This window comes from Ixodes scapularis, unplaced genomic scaffold (assembly GCF_016920785.2).
Source record: "Ixodes scapularis isolate PalLabHiFi unplaced genomic scaffold, ASM1692078v2 PGA_scaffold3__209_contigs__length_174095766, whole genome shotgun sequence".
In the NCBI taxonomy this organism is placed as follows: domain Eukaryota; kingdom Metazoa; phylum Arthropoda; class Arachnida; order Ixodida; family Ixodidae; genus Ixodes; species Ixodes scapularis.
The window spans coordinates 4,355,753-4,376,225 of record NW_024609868.1 but is presented as its reverse complement, the minus strand read 5'-3'; the positions used below and the strand labels follow the sequence as shown (position 1 = coordinate 4,376,225).

General features: G+C 51.9%; 1 long non-coding RNA gene across 1 annotated transcript in view; it reads right to left on the bottom strand.

Moving 5' to 3' along the window:
* LOC121837020 overlaps nt 1-20,473 on the bottom strand; it is a 201,626-nt gene that overhangs the window by 68,144 nt on the left and 113,009 nt on the right. The window contains exon 2 of the long non-coding RNA XR_006078059.1: nt 9,191-9,301. This is a non-coding gene — a long non-coding RNA (uncharacterized LOC121837020). The remainder of the gene's footprint in view (nt 1-9,190; nt 9,302-20,473) is intronic.

The window sequence follows — 20,473 nt, the reverse complement described above, 5'->3', positions numbered from 1 at the left end:
AGGAGGGCTCCAGGTTTTTGCTCCAGGGTTCCGAGATGCGCATTCACAGATCTCCCAATGTCAAATCGAGACGAGAACTGGCCTCGAAAGACAAACAGAAGAGAGGCACGGAGACTTATTCGTTCACCCCGAAGCTGAGACTGCGGTGGGGGGTGTACGTGCCCGCTGAGCCGTCTCTCTGCGCGTGGGTAAGGGCGACAGCGCATGATGACGAGACCAAAGAGAGGCGTATGACTGGTCCAACGAGGACGTAGCTTCCACCGTAGTCTCAGCTTAGGGCTGAACGGAGACTATGCGCGAACAAAATAGGGGAAAGCTAATTATGTCCGGGGATAGCTATTTTCGGAGCGTCGCCTAGCGCACAAACAGAGAGAGAAATGAGCTGGTATCTTTGGCCACACTGGGAACAGAAGAGAGACAAATGACTCCGCCTGTTGGCACTCGTCCCGTATCGTTCGGCTTCGGAAGACCGAAAGATGGAACCATCGCTTCCATCCTCCCAAGGGATATGGGCTCCTGCGGCACGAGATTACAGGCTACGCCTCCAGGAGACGGGGCATGGGTGCACCCCGTCGATACGTCAGACAGATTGCCCCAAACCCCGATCGTGGCGCGTGCTCTGTTCGCTTTCAGAAGTGACAAAAACACGGTAGCTCGGCTCTGGATTTGTAGACATTGGAAGGGAGATTACCACTAGAACTGGTTACCTGCGGGAGGCATAAGAAAAAAATCACGTCGCCGTTGTAGATTTGCATGTCAGATCTATCACATCAGTACTGCGACAACTCGACTCGTAGCGTTAAGCCTCCCCCGACAAGGAGATATAAAAAACATGGCTGTGCACGAAGCTCACTTGTTGCCTGCTTTGTATACCTAACGAATCCGCTGCAGGCGCCGCAGAAAACTGTCGGCGCTCGTAATAGTAGAGTTTTAGTAGCTCGTTCGGATACCTCGAATAAGGATACCCGATAACGATATAACGCATGCGCAAAGGCGTCGGATCGAGTATCGTTATCGCCGAGTCATCGAAACGACCTGCTGAAACTCCCTCCCGGTTCAGTGCGCTGTACCCGGAATGCGTTGGATCTCCCTCGTTCCCTCGGCAGCCAGGAAAAGCCAGTTCGGCGGCCGCCACGAGCCAGCGAGCAGGCGACGACAGCCGGCGTGTTCTGGAGGTCGCGGACAATGGGGGCCGCCCAGCCGCGGAAGACGGAGATGACGAAAGCCACTGATTCCCATTCAAGGTTCGCTGGGAGGAAGGACAGCCGCCGACAAAGGCCAGGCCAGATTCAAAATAACACTAATAATGAAAAAAAAAAAAAAAAAAAGTCTCGCTATTGGGTTTTTCTAATTTCGAGGTCGCCTCTTCGTTTCAGTCAGTTTTCTTCTTCTCGGTTTTCTGGTTTCGGTAGCGGTACGATTGTATTTGCGCGAGTTACGACAAGCAGGCGCGACGACGGTCGGCGGCAGCGAAAACGACGACGACGACGGGGACGCGTCTGCGCACGACCTTGAAACGACCTTTGTTCTAGCGCCACGGTGGAGGGGAACCAGTCGACCGAGACCACCGCCGCGGTAGGATGAGAGCTGCGGTCGCTGAGGAGTCGCGCGACTACCAACTCTTGAGCGCAGAGGCCGCGAGTTCACGCGATACAACTTAAAAAACAAGCACTGTGCATGACCTTATCGCTAGTATATCTCCGATCCACCCCAAGCGGCAAACACTCCGAAGCTCGAAAAAGAGTCGCTGCAAAGCGGGAGACGCGTCAGTCTTGGCGTCGCCGCGTGCTAGCGTCGAGCTCGTTGGGAGACGCTGCAGCGAGGCGCGGTGGCGGCGATGTTGAAGCCAGCTAGGCGGCGCTGCGTGGATCAACTAGTCATGACGTTTGCAAGGGGGGGGGGGGGGGGGGGAGAAAAGAGAGAGAGAGAGCAGGCCTCGTCTTTTAGGTGGTGTGGAAACGTGCCGCCGCCGACTTGTTTGCGTAGCGGCATGCTCTCTTATCGGCCGTCGTGGTCAAGCGGTCGAGCGTCGAGCCGGCCTTTCGGCAACGTGCCGGACGGCGAGTTCTTTCGTCCGCCAAGCACCGGCGGCGGGCGCTCGGGCCGTCAGTGGAAATCGGCATGGTCCTCAGGGACGCTCATTCCGCACAGTCAGCTTCGTGTGCTCGTGCAAATAAACTCCGTTGTACGCGCACTTCTTTCCTAACAGAGGGAAGAATTTCACACTGGTGTCTTACCGACGGAAATGATCGTACGGGCAGCCAGCGAAACGAGAACACGTTCTTCGATGACTGGAACGAGAGCGCCACGAGAGATCTGCTAAACATGAGCGGGCCAATGCGATGAACGACCGAGAGCCTCGCTCACCGCACAAAGTGCGGACACGGAGCACGAAGAGACGCTCAAGGGCTGCAAAACAGGACACAGCTGGTGCCGTGCCCGGCATTTGCTGTACCGGGAGTGGGGGTTTTCTTCCGGTTCCGGTTCGCCTTTGGGACGTTTGGCATTTTAGCCGGGGGGAAAGTTATTTTTTCCGCACGAGCCCTTGGACAGAAGCTTGGAGCATGGCGATCACGTGAGTCTGGACAGCCACTCACTCGCCCTGCTGGCAGTCGCCGAGGCCTGCGCTGTTGTTCACGATCCCGAATCTCCCGAAAATAAGAAAGGGGAGGAGGCAATACGCCTCGCAAGTGGGCTCATTTTCGTCTTCTGCGCATGAGAAAGGAAGCGGTGACGTCAGAGCGCCGAGCCCTGATTGGCTGATCGAGACCCCCTATCTCAGCGTCGTCTGCTCCTTTGCAACGTCGTCTGCTCGCAACATCGTCTGCGTCTGTCTTGCCTTTCTTCGACTTTCGGAAATGCAGGTCTTTACGAGCGAGCTCGACTTGGCCTTTCAGAGAGGGCAGATGAAATAACTCGAGCGGTACGTTGTTTTTCTTTAACATCTAGCAGACGCACATCAAGGAGGGAAGTCAAAGGACTCACTGGCGAGGCATCCGGATGTTTGTTTGCCGAGGTCTGTTTGGTAACAACCGAGAGTGAGCGTGTCAGTGTCCGCAAGTTCCCTCCCATATACTTTTTCCCTACTTTCGTGTGCGGCGAGACCCCTCACTCTTTAACGGCGTCGGCGGGTTGGCGCAGTTAACGTTGTCCGCTTTACGTCTGCTAGTCAAAGCGATGGCTGCTTTACCTTTCCTGCGTGTTCGGAGATTCACCGCTTTTTCACCGGCGAATGTCACCGTTGCCTCGGGAAACAAGGAGGTAACAAGAGGAAGAAATTGACCATCTTACTCTAAAATTGAGGTCAGCGATCAAAGTATAATACGGGAAGGGTTCACAAGGGTCGCGCGGGCAGATTCCATTCAGCACGCCAGCCGGTCGTGAGCAGACGGTCGCCGAGTCGCGGAGTGCCTCCTAGGCCTAACTGCCCAGCTCGCTTGGTCGCGTTCGGTGGAATCGTCGCCGTTGGAGCTTTTTCCGGGTGTTTGTGGATCCAGCGTTCTTGTTCGTCGTGGTCTGTTTCAAGTACTTTTTACTTTTTTCTTGCTGCTTGAAGTCGGGACGCGTGAGAAGCGCAAGTAGAAAAATAAACGTCCGTGGGTTGTCGCGACCGCGACGCTGTCGGCCATGCTGATTTGATCGCAAGAGGTGCGTAAGACAGCTTCGGAGCTGCCGTAGGATTTCGTCGTAACCTGCGCAAAACTTACGAAAATTTCGTTTCGTGAATACGAATTTGTTCTTAAGTTTTGTCTTACGCACATTTTTGGCGTAAGATCGTTTCGTGAATCTGGCCTGCACTTCCGAAAGTCGCAGGAAAGGTAAGACAGACGCAGACGACGTTGCAAAGGAGCAGACGACGCTCAGATAGGGGGGCTCGATCAGCCAATCAGGGCTCGGCGTTCTGACGTCACCGCTACCCCCTGCGCAAGGAGCAGACGAACTTGCCCTCCGCATTGCGAGAAGGCGAGGAGGAAAGCCGGGCTGTTTGCGTGGTCCATCTCCTCACTGAAGACGTACGCGTGCGCCGCGACTTTTAAACTTCTAAAACAACGCGCTCCTTTTTTTCTTTTTTTTTTTTCTTTTTTCGCTACGTTTTGCTGCGTTTTGTTTGGACAGCATTTTGACGGATAAACACTAGAACTGGACGGACGTGGTACGACACCGCCACATGAACGACCGACGAGGCGTAACAGATCTAGTGCGAAGTATACAGTGTCAGAACAGCAGTATCAAGCAGCCGAAGCTAGCGAAAGGCCGGTAGTAAACCGGACGCCACACGGCGACGTTGTTCTCGTACGTGCGCGTCCGAACACGGCCTTGGCTGCAATCCGGCTCGGAGCGGGAGGCGGCGCCGAAAGTTGGTCAAGGCAGCCTTGACATCCAGAGGTCGTCCCCACGGTGCCCAAGATCCGTCCGACAGGCGCGACGCGCTACCAACGCTGTGCACACCCAGAGACGCGGTGACCTCTCGCAAATTAATTAAAAAAAAAACATTAACGGCGACCTTTATGATGAATGAAATGCAGTATTTGAGGAGAGGTCGTTTAAATTTATGTTGAAGACATTAAACCGTCGTTTCGGAAGGGAAGAGCCTATATATATATTTTTTTTAATGAATTTTCCCGTTAAAAGTTAAAAGGGAAACTGAGTTGGTACAAAGGTCCGGTGACGTCAATTTTCCCGCTAAATTTAGTGGGCAACTAAATTTGTGTAACATGCCACGCGGCGTCAGGTCACGGGACATCGATCTTTCCGCTAAATTTAGCGGCGAAACGGAAATATTGTATAGGTCCTGTGACGTCAGGTGTGACGTCAATTTTCCCGCGAAATTTAGCGAGGAAACTGATATGGTGTATAAGTCGCCAAGTCATATTCTACCGCTATATTTAGCGGGCAAACTGACTTGGTCTGCAGATCACGTGACATCAATTTTTGCAGCTAAATTTAGCGGAGAAACCTAAATGATGTATGCGCCGAGAAAGTGAGGGAGAGGAGGAGACGAGACGGGACATCAAATGCCGTGCTCTGGTTGGAAGGATTAGTGGGTAGACATAAAGCTAGAGCTGCCTTTGTCTGCACTGCACTCGTCGAACGCGTTCGAAGTTGAAAGCCAAACGCCGGCGCAATGGTCTCCTGACGTCATGCCAGGTGACATCAATTTCCACGCTAAATTTAGCGGCAAAACTGAATCGGTGTTTACGGTGATGCGATTGGCTCGAGTTCTTTCGGAGCAGCCAAAACTCCATTTTGGGACAGCAAAAAGTACTTTTGGATTACATGTACACACTTCATTTTTATTCGTACCACTGCGAATGATATATGTTAAGATTTTTGTGTTGGCCTGTTTCACTAAGATACATATTTACCTTACCTTTTCACTTCGTGCAACTTTTCGTTAGCATCAACTGCGCGGGAAGTTTGATTCCATGAAATACGAAAAACAAAAATAGCTGTTTGGTTGCACATAGAAATATCATGTTGGCATGGCAACAAGATGCTGGTTTGTGAAAAACAGTACAGATTGCTGTGAATAGTTATAGCAGGTATAAAATAAAATGTAAATAAAATAGTATATTCCTCCGAAATATTTTTAGAATAGAGTAATCTTGAGGGCAAACAAACTGCTGTTTCGTTAGAGTTCGAAACGTAGTAATAAAATTGAACTTATTAATTCAGATTAAATTGTTTTTGTAATTAGATTATGAACATAAATAACGTTTTATACGTATAACTGTAAACAAAAATCGGCATGTGAATGATAAATATACTGTCCAGAAAAAATCCAGCCAAACTGGTTAGGTTTATTCCCAAGCCTCCTTCCACTCTTTGATCTAACTTGGTTTTATTTCATTTTATTGACTGCACCTCGAACAACCTAATATCCATATAAAGATGATAACTAAACAAGATAGTTCAAATTAAGAAGAAACATAGAGCAGTTCATTTAAAGTTTCTTGCAAGTAATTTTGCTAACTATAGAATTTGAAAACGATATCGCCAGAACATCGCAGTCTATCATAAATAATAGCAACAGTTTTATTCAGGATGTTTAGGGCAAAGTAGAGTTGTTACATTAGCACTCACCGAATTCCCTCCCCTTTTCTTTTCAATATGCCCGACGCCTCCGTGTTCAACGTATCCCGCTTTGGGGAGAGCTTTCCTTTTAGCACGCGGGCGCACTGCGGCAAAGCAAGATAACCAAAATACGCGATGCTGAGTTCGCGGTTGTTTCATGGCAGTACACAAGACAGCGTTGAGAAGCGCACTCAATAAAGCTAACTTACCCGCCAGGGCGGACTGCGAACATGAATCGATATTACGAAAATTCCGAGTACTGTCAGTGTTTGACAGAGCGATCAAATCGAATAGTACGTTAAAGGGGCCCTGCAAGCACTTTTTTACTAATTTTTAATATGCGCCAAACCTGAGCGCACTGAACGTAGTAACTTAGTGTAACTTTTATTTTCTTGAAATTCGCTTTATTTTAAAAGTTATAGGCAAATCAAAATTACAAAAACAAGCAAAAAATAACCTCCCTCATGACGTCCTTGGTTGCTTCAGCGGCCGTGAACTAGAGGAGGGGTAGTGAGCTCATCGCGAGCGCTCACAGCTGCCGCAATCCGTGTCGACGGCGCGAGAGGGCGCCACTAAAGCATATGTTGGATAGGCTCTATGAAGCGGGCGGCCGGGGCGGCTCGCATTGCATTTGCTGCGCGATTAAAGACTATTTCGGACAAACACTTCATTGGCCACAAACGACAGCAAACACGGGGTAAAGATCAGTTCAGAGTGGGAGTCACTTCGCGCTGCCATACCGCGAAACGGCCAAACCGCAAGACAAAGCATCTCGCCGACGGCGTTCGGAAGGCTCGGAGCCGGTCGGATCCTCCTGCCCATACGACCGCAGCACTGCCGAGTACATCCGGGGCCTTTCCGTGTCGGCGCCTGATCCCACTACTTCTTTCTAGTATGCGCCGCCTTTTCCACCGCTTGGTGGCGGGTATGTCGACGGGTCATTTCTTGTTTCCGTACTTTATAAACTGCATTTGTTTCTTTTCTCATCTAAAATAGTGAACAAAAACTACTTTTATAAGTAATTGAAACGGTTCGCGACACTTATATTTTGTATTTCGACTAAAAAGAAGCTTTTAGCGGCTCTGACCAGTAGTAAGCCCAGGACCAAAGACGTCACATTTTGCGCGCTTTCGGTACCGCGGGTCGCCCTCGTCGGTGGAGGAAGTTTCCGCGTCGTCCGGTTAAAATATGACGCACTGATATTTAGTTGCTCTCTCCGTGCCCGCTGGCTTGCCCGAACTTCAAGAGACGTGGAAACCGCAAAACAGGTAGACGCTTAAATATGATTGCAGGGCCCCTTTAATAGGGGCGATAATCGAAAGTTCTGAAAATGTGCACAATCCTATACGTAACGATTCCGACGTATAGGGGGACGTCACTTATTATGTTTTCAGTATTCATAAAGGGAAATCAAGTTTTGGCGCAATGCTGGCGCAGATTCTTCACATTTTGGCTCAAAGTAGCAGGATGTAGCGGGGTAAGCCCTCTGGCGCAGTTTGGCCCCATTGGCGCAGCAATGACATCACTGTCAGTATAGGTCGCTTGACGTCAATTTTACTGCTATATTGAACGATGAAACTGAATTGGTCTTATGTGGAGGGCAAGTTCGTCTGCTTCTTTTCCAGGGGTTGTGGTGACGTCAGAACGCAGAGCTCTGATTCGTTCTGCTTGAAGGATAGTGGGTAGACCTCGAGGCAGCTTGCTTTGAGGTCTACCCACTATCCTTCCACTAGAGCCAATCAGAGATCAGTGTCCTGACGTCACCACAACCCCTGGAAAAGAAGCAGACGAACTTGGGCTCCGCAAACGACCTAGAAGACAAGGCCTGCGCATGACGTCATTGTTAGTGGAACCCCACCTGCACCAAGCGGCTAACACGCTGAAGCTTGACGAGAGACGACGCAAACCGGCAGAAGCGTCCGCTTCAGCGTCGCTGCGTACTAACGTCGCTGTCGCTGTAAGACGCTGCACGACGCGCGAGAGGCGATCCTGATGCAAGCTTGGAGGCGTTGCGTTGATCTACTAGCGATGACGTTTGGGGGGGGAGGGGGCAGAGGGGGGGATTGGCGCAAGCCTTGCTGTACTGGGTGGCATGGGCCTTGCACCGCTCTCTTCTCCTCGCTCAGGTGCGATGGCGATACGAAGATCGGTAAGAAGTCGCCCGGGGCAAGTGTTCATCAATAAATGAAGATGAAATTCTTGTAACATCATTTGACGACCCTCGCAACGCCGAAAATAAGCTATTTTAAGGAAGACTCAACGGTCGTGAGGAATGAGGCGACCCCCCCCCCCCCCCCCCCCCCCCCCTTACTAAAGCAGTCTTCACGTGGTTCGCTGCAGGCACAATGACAACATTATCTCAAGAATGTTCGAAACTTGTTCGCTTCATACATATGCATGCTTCTAATATGTCTGCAAAGAGCTTTTCTATGACCAATGGGACCGCCATACAAGGAAGAAGCACGCCTCGACAGTGACTGCAGGCTCTCTTCTGTGTGAAGCAGTCTGACCTTGGCTTTAGGGAGTCTGACGCCGCGTCCCTCAGTGCTGTCCCTCTGCTCTGAACTTGAATTTTTCTTCGCTATTTTTCTCGGCAAATGAATTAACCTTATACCGAAAGCGTTGTCGTGAAATCGGAGTCTTCGAGAAACGAATCCTTTTCAGGGGGAGAGTCAAAGCAGTACCTCGTAGACACGCCGCTTATAAAGCGTTAGCCGCTGCGCGTGTGCAGGAACCAGATTCGCTCGAGATGGAGCGTCTACGCGCGTCCAGTGCCGACCACGGCGCTACCGCTCTGGCGTGGCGTCCGAGAATCGAGTTATAACGAGGCCATGGTGCCGCATTCGCTACGTCACGTATCGGAGGCCAGCGCGGGACAGAGACCGGACACGATTGTGGCGTCATCGTTCAGCTGGCATTCGTGTCCTCGCTCGTCGAACAGGAGTCCCAGGATCTCCCTCGGTATATGACGCGGAAATTCCGACGGCCTCGCTGCGACGATGGCGTTGAAGAAAGCAGAAAACGTCGGTCATTATGCGCCTGTGCGGTCGCATACCTGGTCATCCGGGAGGCTCAGCTAAAGGGAAAAAGATGGGAGAAGCGAAACGGTACTCACCCGAGGCTGGAGCAGCGGTCGGTGCGTCGGCGTGCGGCCCCTCTGCTCTCAGGGGCTGCCCTCGGTCATTCCCTCGGTGCCGCCTGTCGCTCGAGGGGCCCACGGGGGATCCTGCCGGAAACAGGGCGAGATCAGAGCGGGGTCGCGTAAGCTGGCGGCGAGGAACTCACGCCAACGATTCACGCCATTGGCCGCGACACTTGCGCACACGCGCCACGCGAAGGAAGAAGCGCGTCTGCGTCATATACGGCTCGTTCGGGTCGTCCCGCGTGCGACGAGTCTTCAGAGTCCGTGCTGGACCGAGATCAGCTACAAGACAAGGCCTGCGCATAACGTCATCGTTAGCGGGTCTCCGACCCGCGCCCAAGAGGCGAAGGTGCCGAAGTTCGACGGGAGACGCCGCAAAGCGGCACACGCGCCCGTCTCGGCGTCGCTGCCTGCTAGCGTCGCGTTCGCTGCGAGACGCGCTGTCGACGATGCTGACGCGCAGTAGGTGCCAGTGCGTGGATTCACCAGTGATGACGTTTGGGAAGAAAAGATTCGGGCCTTGTCTCCTGGGTGGTATCGGATGGACACAGAGTTGGAAACAAGATCGCCCCGTCGCCGTTACGTCAGGCGTTGGCGGCCGGCCACTTCACCAGCCGCGCGTGACGCGGATCGTGTTGGGGCCACCGTGGTTGGGGCAGCACGACGACGATGCTCTCGCGCGACTTCCACGGGGCCCCAACACTGAATCGTAAGTCGAGCTCTCGGAGGACCCCGAGAACGGGGCACGCTGCACCGCGACTCGCCCAGGACTATACGCCGCGATGGACGGTCTTTCGTCGATCACTTCGATACGCGAGAAAGGGCGGTCGGCGTGCGCACCTCCGATTACCGTGCGGTCTCGGTGCCAAGGCGGGGTGGACGCATCCCTTTGCCCCGGGGAGTGCGTGGCTAACGAGAAGGGCGCGATTCCAACCGCTCGTCTCACTGGCAAAAGGTGTCCTGGGAAGTTCGATCATTCGTGTTCCGAGTGTGCCCCCGCTGTACTACACACTGAACCTCCGAGCGTGCAAAGCTACCGAGTTACTTCACTTCTCATATACCCGGGAAAAGCAGATGCGCCGAGAGTTTATTAAAGCGCAAGCTCGGCGAGAGCCGAGGGGAAATCGGCAATCGCGGTGAGAGCGACTGGCGGGCGAAGATTCCAGAAGCGGAGAGCAACTTGGTGCGCCGTCCGGAGTACGACCTGAGTAACGGACGAACGCACGGCCTCGGCCGAGTGTTGGGAAGGAGGAGAGATGGGGGAGGAACGAGTGCGGGGGGGAGGAAACCGGAGGCCGGGGGCGCGTCGGCAGCAAAAACTCAAGCCAGAGGCCGAGAGACCGGCGGGAGAAAGCCGAAGGGAAAGCGGGCCGCATCGATCCGAGTCCGTGAAGATTGCGTTTCCCGGCGAAGCGGTCGGTTGCCGCGCGCATCCGTCGGAGGCCCGGGAGGAGAGGCTGCCACTTCGGACCCGCCGAATCGAGGAAGGCTCACCGAGCGGTCGCCGGAGCCGAGCTCCTCTCGGTATCGACCACGGCTGGCCTCGGAAGGGCCCCGACCTGTCCTCCCGGCCGCAGCCCGTCCCTCACCAATACCACCTAAAAGACGAGGCCTTTCCGCCCTAGACGTCATCACCAGAGGATCCACGCAGCGTCCCTTGCGTCAGCTTCGCCGCACGCGTCTCGCAGCGAACGCGACGCTAGCAGGCGGCGACGCCAAGATGGACGGACGCGTGTGCCACTTCGCGGTGACTGTTGCCGAGCATCGGGTCGGGGATCCACTAACGATGAGGTCATGCGCGGGCCCTGCCTTCGAGATGGCATCGCCCTCCCCCTCTTGGGGCTGCTCGACTGGGCCCCTCTCGCTGCTTACTTGGCTTACCGCACCGTACGTATTTGGGGAGGATTCGCTGTTTCCCCGTTTCTTCCGTCCCCACCCGTGGAAGGAAGCGCGGAGGGACGCACGACGCTCGGATCTAATCTTCTCGCCGCTCAGTGCTCGGACCGTAAAGCGCGAAACACATGTGCGACGAAACCGTCCGATCCGACGTCCGACCGCGCAATACGACGGTCGGAGGCGAGGGTTTTCGTAGCATCGGAGAGCGTTGAAAACCCTCGCCTCCGACCGTCGTATTGCGCGGTCGGACGTCGGATCGGACGGTTTCGTCGTACATGTGTTTCGCGCTTAAGAGAAGAAAGCGAAGCGGCGGTCAAACCGGAGCCGTCCGGAACGTGCGAATGGAGGCGTCGACGAAAAGGATATGCGCGCCGAAGCCGCCGACGCAAATAACGCCGAGGACAACGAGAGATGCGGCGATACGGACTGAAAGACCTCGGACACCTTCGCAACGAGCGTCCACAGCACGTGACTCGGATGTCACGCCGGCCGCTGCGGTGGGGCTGTTGTCGGCGCATGCGCAGACGGTTCGCCTTACGCGAATCTTGTTTCTGCGCAGTGACGCGGACTTGTTTGTAAACAGCCTGTTGTGTTATTTTTTGTACCAACATATCATCCGGTTAAATTGTCGTGTTGTATACCTATACTGAGGAAGAGCATAGAGAGTCGTCATACCTTATAGAATACGTTTTCGGGTCCGTAAATATCGGTGCAATTGTTTATACACCGAGACGACATACCGAGAGTTCCAACCCGCCATTAGGTGTGACTACACTCGCACGATCACTTAGGCCAGCGAATGAGACTGAGACGCTACCAGCGAGGGAGCTGCGCTGCGCACCGATTGATCGCCCGCCGGTAATCGGCGGTTAATCGGTGCTATGGGGAAGCCGGCAGAATTCAGAAGTATTACGAAACTACAACACTCTGTGTGAGGACACAGTGGACCCTTTGCAGAAGTCCATCAAGCAACGTTGATAGTCGCCATTTCTTGGGCCCAAAGCGCACCATTTTATCTGAGTCCTCGCTGACGACGCAGCGCTCGTGTTCAATATGCTCAGGGTACGTGCCCAAGCAATGGCGGACAAGAGATGGCTCGAATTTTTGAAACGCGTCTATTAGTGGGATCAGCCCTAAAGCCCGATGAAGAAACTGTGCGCTCTAAGGAAGCCGTTTCATTCCATTGCTTTTTATTTTGCATTTTTTTAAAGCATGAAATGCTTTTTACTTTTACCCGCTAATTCGGAAATTTTATCCGTCCGAAGCAACGGCCCCACGTCCGCGGCAACGTTGGTCCTTCGTGCGCCGCCATCGCGTCGTCCAGCCAGCGGTCAACGTTATTAGATTAGCTCAGTTACGGAACTGCTTATAGACGCTGCTTGCACGGGCAATACCCCCCTCCCTCTCTCTAGACGGCTCGCCTCGGGCTCTTGCCTCCCGTCGTTCGACGCGCCGGACGGTTGCTATGGTAACTGCAGTCCACTCTATGAAATGCGTTTATTTCGAAGCACAGCGTCTAGATGGCGTTTCACTGTACTCCATGAAACACACAAATGTGAAGCTAAAATCTAGACGGCTCTTCAAACGACAGGGAGTTCCACAACTGAGGTAACCGTGGGAGCTTCACAACTGACGTAACCATGGGAGTTCCACAACTGAGGTGATCTATGTAACGGTGCACGGCATATGACGCCATATTGGGAATGACGTAGTACATGTACTTCCTATGATCTGTGCAACAATTGTTTTTGTTTTCCGTCAACGAATTTGCAGCTTTTTAGAGGCCACAAAAATGGGGTTCATGTTCTTTTCCTATTCTAATATTGAACGTGTGCCTTAGATGACACACGATTTTGAGTACATTTGGTACGCTATAGTTCGATAGCCACGTGGCGATGGCAAAAGTGGAATAACGTTAAGAAAGAAACGGATGGAATATCACTTCACTGACGTTCAGCCAGATGGTAAGTGTTGTAAAATTAAATTGAAAGTGCAGTGTGTATCGTTTACACTAAAAAAAATTATCCTAAAAAAAGCTTTCACTTTCTCTGTTGAGTTTTGAATGGTTGAAACGTTTCAGATCAGATCCTCCATGCGTCGCATCTGAGACAGTTCGACTACTTCCAAGAACCAACAACTAAAATAAAGCTTTACTCCTTTTTTAATTTTTTTTTTATTTGTGCAAGTGCATATTTGGTACGCTCATTGGAATACAAAAGAGTAGGGTTTAAAAAGTCAGCGCGGTGCTTTGGCTGACCCCTATCCCAGGACAGAGGCAAGAAAAAGGAGAGAACACCACCAGCAGTTTCCAGCGGTAAACTATACCACGAATCTATAGAGCAGCGTCTACGTTCTTACAAGTTTCCATTATATTCTAGCAGTGCACGAGTACAGGAAGTTCGGGGTTGTATACCTCGGAACGGTGGCGTCACTAGGGTCAGCGGCACCCGGGGCGGTGGCCCACGACAACGCCCCCCCCCCCCCCCCCCCCCTTATCTCGCGGCCCGCCGCGACACCCCCGGGAGCGCTGCAACCGGGGCAGTTCCCCCCCCGCACCCCCCCTTGTGACGCCACTGTCTCGGAATATCCTGGAGGAGGTCTCGCCAGTGATTCCATTTTTATGTCGAGCTTGCAGCGGCGCGGGTATTTCCAGATACAACCCCGTGGGGACAGAACGATTCGTCGGTTCAGAAATTAAGCGGCGATTAATGCCTTAATCGATAGGTTAATCGAATAATCTCGCAGCCATGACTAGTTTTACTTCCCACGACTACACCCGCATGGTTTCTTTGTTTTAATCTACGTGTTTTTATTGGCTCGGTATTTATTTATTTGTTTCAATGCTCTCAGTGCTTATAGGGCACTACAGAAAAAAAGCACATGATTTACCAACAAAAAATCCCACAAAAAAAACAAAAAAAAAAAAAAAACACAAACATAGTAAGCAGTTATGTTAGAAAATAATCAGTAAGGCGATGTTGTCAAAGCTGCTGGAAGGCCACTCGTATGACGTTTTTGGTATGAAGGTGCCGACGTATGGCTGACGTTTACAATAAATATGCCAACCTCAACGTTATGATCAACTCGTGCAGAAATGTACGAGGCTAAGAAACAATTTACTTTTTAGTGAAGAATGATACCTTTTGTAGAAAAGGCACAGTTTCTTGAAAACAATGTATTCTTTTACGCCGATTGCTGCACAGCAGCCTGAGACAGTTTTTTACTTTCCAGATATTCCGCGGTCTGTGTCGTCATTGCACCTGATTATCGTCCAGGCGAAAACGGTCGACTCACTGGGCAGTGACGTCTGGCATTCCGCAGAGCTACTGCGAATCTAAATGTATGCCTCGTTCCACGTACAAAGATGGCCGCACTCAGAATGCGGTTATTGAAACGTTCCGTAGCTGTGACAGAGGACAACTCTCAAGGGGCAACACGAAAAAACCAACTCAGATTAAAAAAAAAATACTATAAAAAGAGAGGCTAAAGTTACGCTCGCCCGTAGCTTTTTATTTATCTCCCGACTCTTTCGGTTTTTTTTTTCATTGTTATTTCTGTTTTCACAGAGAAAATTTTTGAAACAGAAGTCGACATCGGAAGCATAAGCTCGATCGAAAAAAAAAACAAAAAAAAAAACAAGAAAAAAAACATCTCGAACGGCACAGCAAATTCAGGAAGAGCCACCGATGAAACGCGAGCGCAGATTCGCATTTCGAACGTGCTTTTTCTGAAACGCCTTTTGAGCACCAAAAAGAAAAAGGCAGGACAAATAGCTGGAAACGGACCATAGCAACAAGAAAGAACGCGCAATACCCATAAAAAAGAAAGGGTTTCTGGATTTCTGCTTTGTGCTCTCTCAATATTTATCCGGAAAAAGAAAAGCAACATCAAACAAAGACAGCGAGCGAATTTCGATCCGAAGCAGATATAAAAGGCGACTCGAACTACCAATGGCGATGTAGCAGTGCCAACAAGAACGAGAGAAACCAAAGAATGGAGGAAAGCGGGGAAGGCGAGGAAGGAAAGAGAAAATCGAAACGAGAGCCCCTAGCAATGCATTGCTCTCTCTCTCTCTTTCTCTCTTTGCCTTTGAGAACTGCAGCTTTGTTTATAGCTTTCTTTTTCGATCTCTTCAAAACGAATGCACAGCCGAACAGTCCAAACGCATGCTCGCTCCACCACGTTTAACACCGTATAAGCGATAATAACGCCCCCCCACCTCGCCTCTACTACATGTCATGCATATACCGTTCATGAAACGAACTCGCGTACGTAGGTGCGCCTTTGTCAACCTCGGAACGACCTATCGCGGAGTTACAGTGCGGTGGAAGGTTGGCCAAGTAGATGGTACAAAGTCCTGGAATAAAAGATGTCAGCCTTTCCACTAGCTCTGGTGCAGAAGGAAAACCAGAGAAGCTGTACAATGGTGGGAATGAAGTAACGGCCGGCCGCAAGTCGGCAAGCCAGAGAGGAAAGGCTGGAAAAATTGCCGCCGTCGCTCATAGATGGCGGTAGCTGTCCAGAGTTTTGTGTCGACATTTGTTTGCCCGCGGACACGATACTGGGGAAACTAGCCCTTAACAGCTCCGATGTGAAAACAACGCTAAAATAACTAGGGACCAGAGACGACGTTCACAGATAGCGCCTCTCTCTGTAAACTTCGTGTACTTCTGCATAGTTTTTCTCTTTTTTTTCTCGTTTTAAAGCGCTTTTTTTTTAAATTGTATATAGTTATTGAGAAGTTATGTTTTTAGCGAAATAGCGCGTCAACTTAAGGCAAATTCCACTGATCGTTTTGGAGCGCATCGGGATCAATAAACCAGATCCGAGATGGACCACGCGATCCGAACGGAGTCGCTACCCCTCCGGATCCCCATGGGAACATGACCACTGCTCCGGGATCGGCCTTCCCGTCATTCACCTTCCCGAGAATCAACTTTTCGCGGTACCGGATCTCGAAGCCCATGTTTTCGCAATCGCGGCGCTAACACGCATTCAACGCACGAAAGAAGTTAATCATGTTTTGAAAAATACGTGTCGATAAGCGATGTGCATCATCGTAGCCCACTTGCCTCTTTATCGGGCTTAGCGAAAGGGGGAAACACGGTCTACGAAAATTGCCAAATAGGAAGTTTTCGTAGACCGTACTTTCCTCTCCGCTAAGCCCTCGGCAACGAAGACCCCACTACTGCGTCTGCGCGCCCATGGCCTTGACTGCAGAGTTCCAGCTATCGTAGCGGGTGGCGGAGAGCGTTGCGGGACGGCGAAAAAGATGTACGAAAACTCCCTGTTGAGGCACTGACGACAACGGCGGAGGCTTTGACGACACCCAGTAGAGGGTGTGAGTGGCTGCTCGGATTCCACGCGATGAGCACGCTCTACGTCTCTGTTCAAAGACGCGAGTGGAGGGAAATATTCGGCCGCAAGCCAGGATACGATGAAACGAACGAAAGCGAACCGGAGTTACTGCATATGCCGCGCATTTAGAAAACACTGCGTCTGCCGTGCCCTGTTTGGACAGCTAGCGGGCGATGAGACCACGTGTCCGTTCGTCGTCAGCAGGCGACCAGCAGCAGCAACGGACGCCTTGCTAGCCGTACATCAAAGTCGACTTTGAAGCCCGGCTTCGAGAGGGCCGTGTCAGGTAAGGACGAAGCGGCTGTTCCGGCGCAAGGCCGGCGCCTTTCGTCGGCGAGTCGAGTCTCCGTGGCGGCAGGGTCGCGGCCTTCCCGACCAGATTGACTCCTGAGGCTGTGCCGCCGAGTCCTCGACAGCGCCGTCCGCCCGAGCAGGACCGGAAGGACGACCTGGTCAATACCACCTAGGAGACCGAGGCATTTCTTCCCCCAAACGTCATCATTAGTGCGTCCACGCAGCGCAGCCTACCTTACGTCAGCATCGTTGACTGCGCGTGTTGCAGCGTCTCACGACCGCGACTTGCGTGTTTGCCGCTTGGGGCGGATCGGGGATCCATTAACCATGACGTCATGCTCAGGCCTTGTCTTCTACGTGGCACTGACCTGGGCCCTGAACTCGAGTCTGCGTCTCCGACGCGCGATGCGCTGGCGTCATCGGCGGTATTTCTTGGGCCCAGTCGGGACAAAAGTCCTCTCAGAATGATATGACAGCTCGGAGACTTCCCATGACAGGAGGTGACCGAAGTCCGACCTCTGGAACCGGAAAAAAGCCCCCCTTCTCCGCTGCGACGAGAGTGTCTTCCACCGTTTACATTCGAGACTGACTATACCGAGAGTCTTTTCTGTCGCCCGTTTCCTACGAATGTGCGAACAGTTCCCGTTGTGTGCTGGCCCGGTGGGACGACGCCCTTCTTCCGTCCGGCCGGATTCAACGAGCCGTCGGAGCCAATGCAAGGCCGTGTGATTGTCACGTGACCCCGGAGAAGGGGCGCAGTGACGCCCGAAGTGCGTTCAGAAAGCAGGATTGGCTCGGATGGCTCGTAGTCGTAGCAATGGATGGAGGGATGGATGAGGCTGAACCCTTTGAATCGGGCGACGTCTTGCGCCACTTAGCCAGTGTTTATTTTTGTGTTTTTCAGCGTCCACTGGGGTGGAGCGCCGTCTGGGGAGCTGTCTGCGAAATACGAATGAAGGGCAATATGCCCTCCGTCGGAACACACTGGCATCGTGCACCGTTGATTTCAATGCTCTTTATGACAAAACTGATAGTACTATAACAAAAAAAGAATCGCAATAAAAGACATGCGCGAAGATAAGAGCTGAATATGTTGGTCGTGAGGGGCGCACGCCCTCCGAAAATGGCCGCAGCAAGAAGCGAACGCAGGGGGGAGCGTGTGGGCATACTGTAGGCAGAGGCTTACTGGAAAAAGGTCCAATTGCAGATTCTGAGAAGTTTCTGAAGTGTGTTTCTTTCGTTGTTCCGTACGCAGTGGATCTGGTCGTATGCGTGTACGCATTCATCCGCTGAGCGAGCATAAAGGGCTCAAAAGATACAGGAAGAGGTCTATGACAAGTTGACAACCCCGGAGGAAATGTTCCAGATACTAGGGTAACATCAAATATTAAGAACAAATAAAGACACTTGAGATAAACAGTAAACTTACGATACACTTGCTGCCACATCACAAAAAAAGAAAAAAAAGAAACTAAGTTTTGCGCCTTATTTACGAGAAAATAAAACCCGGGTTTTCGGCCCGCTTAAATAAACTACGCATCGCGGTTAGCTAATGTGACGCTAGTGGTGAGCATAAAATACGAAAGTTTGAGCAGATGAGGTCGCCTAGATCAAAAGATATCAAAGGAAAAAGAAATTTCTCCGTTGTCGTCCACACAATTGTCCGCACGGTTTGACAACTATTAGGCTTAGGTGGACGACAGCACATTGAGAATTTTCTTTTACTTGTATCTTTTGATCCAGGTGACGTCATATGCTGACATTTTCGCATCTTATCCCAAGCGCTAGCGTCACATTCTCAGAAAGTTTCAGCTTTTTGTGCCATGCGTTGTTTATTTCTGCGGGCTGAAAGGCCGTGTTTCATTTTCTCGATCGAGACCGGTAGTTCTTAAAATATTTGGTTTTCGCACACCACGGTTTTGGCGTCTGAAACGTCTTTAAGATAACATAAAGCTAATCCAAGATGCACCTACAAATATTCACCACATAAAGGGAAAAATTAGTAACGTTCTGTAAGGAGCCGGATTCTTTTTTCTACACTTCTTGGGGTGTATACAAATATTAAAAAATTGTAGCGAAAAAAAAAGGGGGGGGGGGTTATTAAAGGGGTTAGGATATGAAAATTGAACAGCTAGGTTCTTCTTGAAATCGAATGTTCATAGGTTACTAGTATATACAGCAAGTTTAGCGACTTCTAGGGTTCTGGTACTTGCAATACTCCATTTACGAAAGTTGACCATTTTCGTCTGGCGACCACGCAACACTGCTCGAGCTACGGTGAAGTCGGGTGGTCAATCGCCGGCGAGACCGAGCCGGTGGCACCGGGAACCAGAAACGCACCAGCGGCACACCCTGCAAACCTCGGCACCCGAACATGAAAGGCCAGACGGTGGCAGTTTACTTCGCGCTTGCCCGCAAGACACCGCGCGATTGGCTGTCGCCACCGTCGCCGCCGCCACCCATGCCCTTCATTTTTGCGCACAGGCCGGAAACTGACCATGCGAACACTATTGCCGGTCTTCAGGCAAAGTAAGTTCGCCGACGACTGACCACCTGAACATGCCTTTAGTCGCACATGCTGCCCATAAACCATGCGATCATCATATTTTGTTCACCGATCTCTCGTTCCCTCTATGCTGGCCCAGCTTCCCTCGCGACGGCACTATCGCACACCCTCACGGTACTGAGCTACTCCAACCAGTAGCGTCGCTAGGGTAAGCGGCACCCGGGCCAGTGGCTCGACAACCCCCCCCCCCCCCCCTCTCCTAGGTGACGCCACTGACCCCAACGTACAGTCTTGCTCTCGTCCCCTTGCCTTTCGATATTGCAGCCTGCATGCACGTGCGCAATCGTCACGGGCGGTGGCGAGTTCGTCCGTGGCGATCTGGTCGCCGTCGCTGGAGCTGGTCGCGAGCCGGTCGAAGTCAAAATGACCAACTTCTAAGCTCGAACATCGTTTGATAATATCACTCTCCTCACTGCTGCGATCAGCGTCGAAGACTCCGACGAGGCGAGTGATGCCGTAGACGTCACTGTCTCGAAACGGTGCGCTTGAAACGTGGAAGAGCGAGACGCCGAGAAGAGCCAAGTCTGCGAGTGCGGGAAAGGGGTTGCCACGCGATGGGCGGGTGACGTCACCGATCCAACAAACACGGCAGCATTTTCGGATGGGGCGGATCCGAGGGTCCCGCATTTAAATCGATTTATCCACGAAACTGTCGCGCCATTTTCGAAAAAAATTTAGCAGGATTATAGGAACATACAAAGAGTAACTAACATTATAGTTAGCTCATATAATATAGTTTCGGAGGGTCCTAACCAGTTTAAAGCTATGGCCCAAACTTGTCAGAGTAAAAACACCACGAAAACGAAGAGGGGACAACTTAGCCAGACGACGCGGGAGTACGGTGACGACCGCAGAAGTAGGCGAGCTGGTTAAGTTTCGAGCGTGAACATCGCGGGACGGAGATCCGAGCTCGGTTGCGCGCAATGTCGGCGAATCGTCAGCCCCAAAGCTGCCGCGCCGACGTGACGTCAGATGTTTGTAAACATCGGGCGCTTCTCTCTCCCCGACGCCTGACTCCCCTCTCCCGCCCTCTCGTCTTTAAAGGGGGAGAGGCACGAAACCGCGCGTCGCTGAGCCTCCGCTCTCGCACCAAGGTCGTCCGCGAGACGACAGCCAGCCCGCGAAGTCGTGTGCCTCCGCTT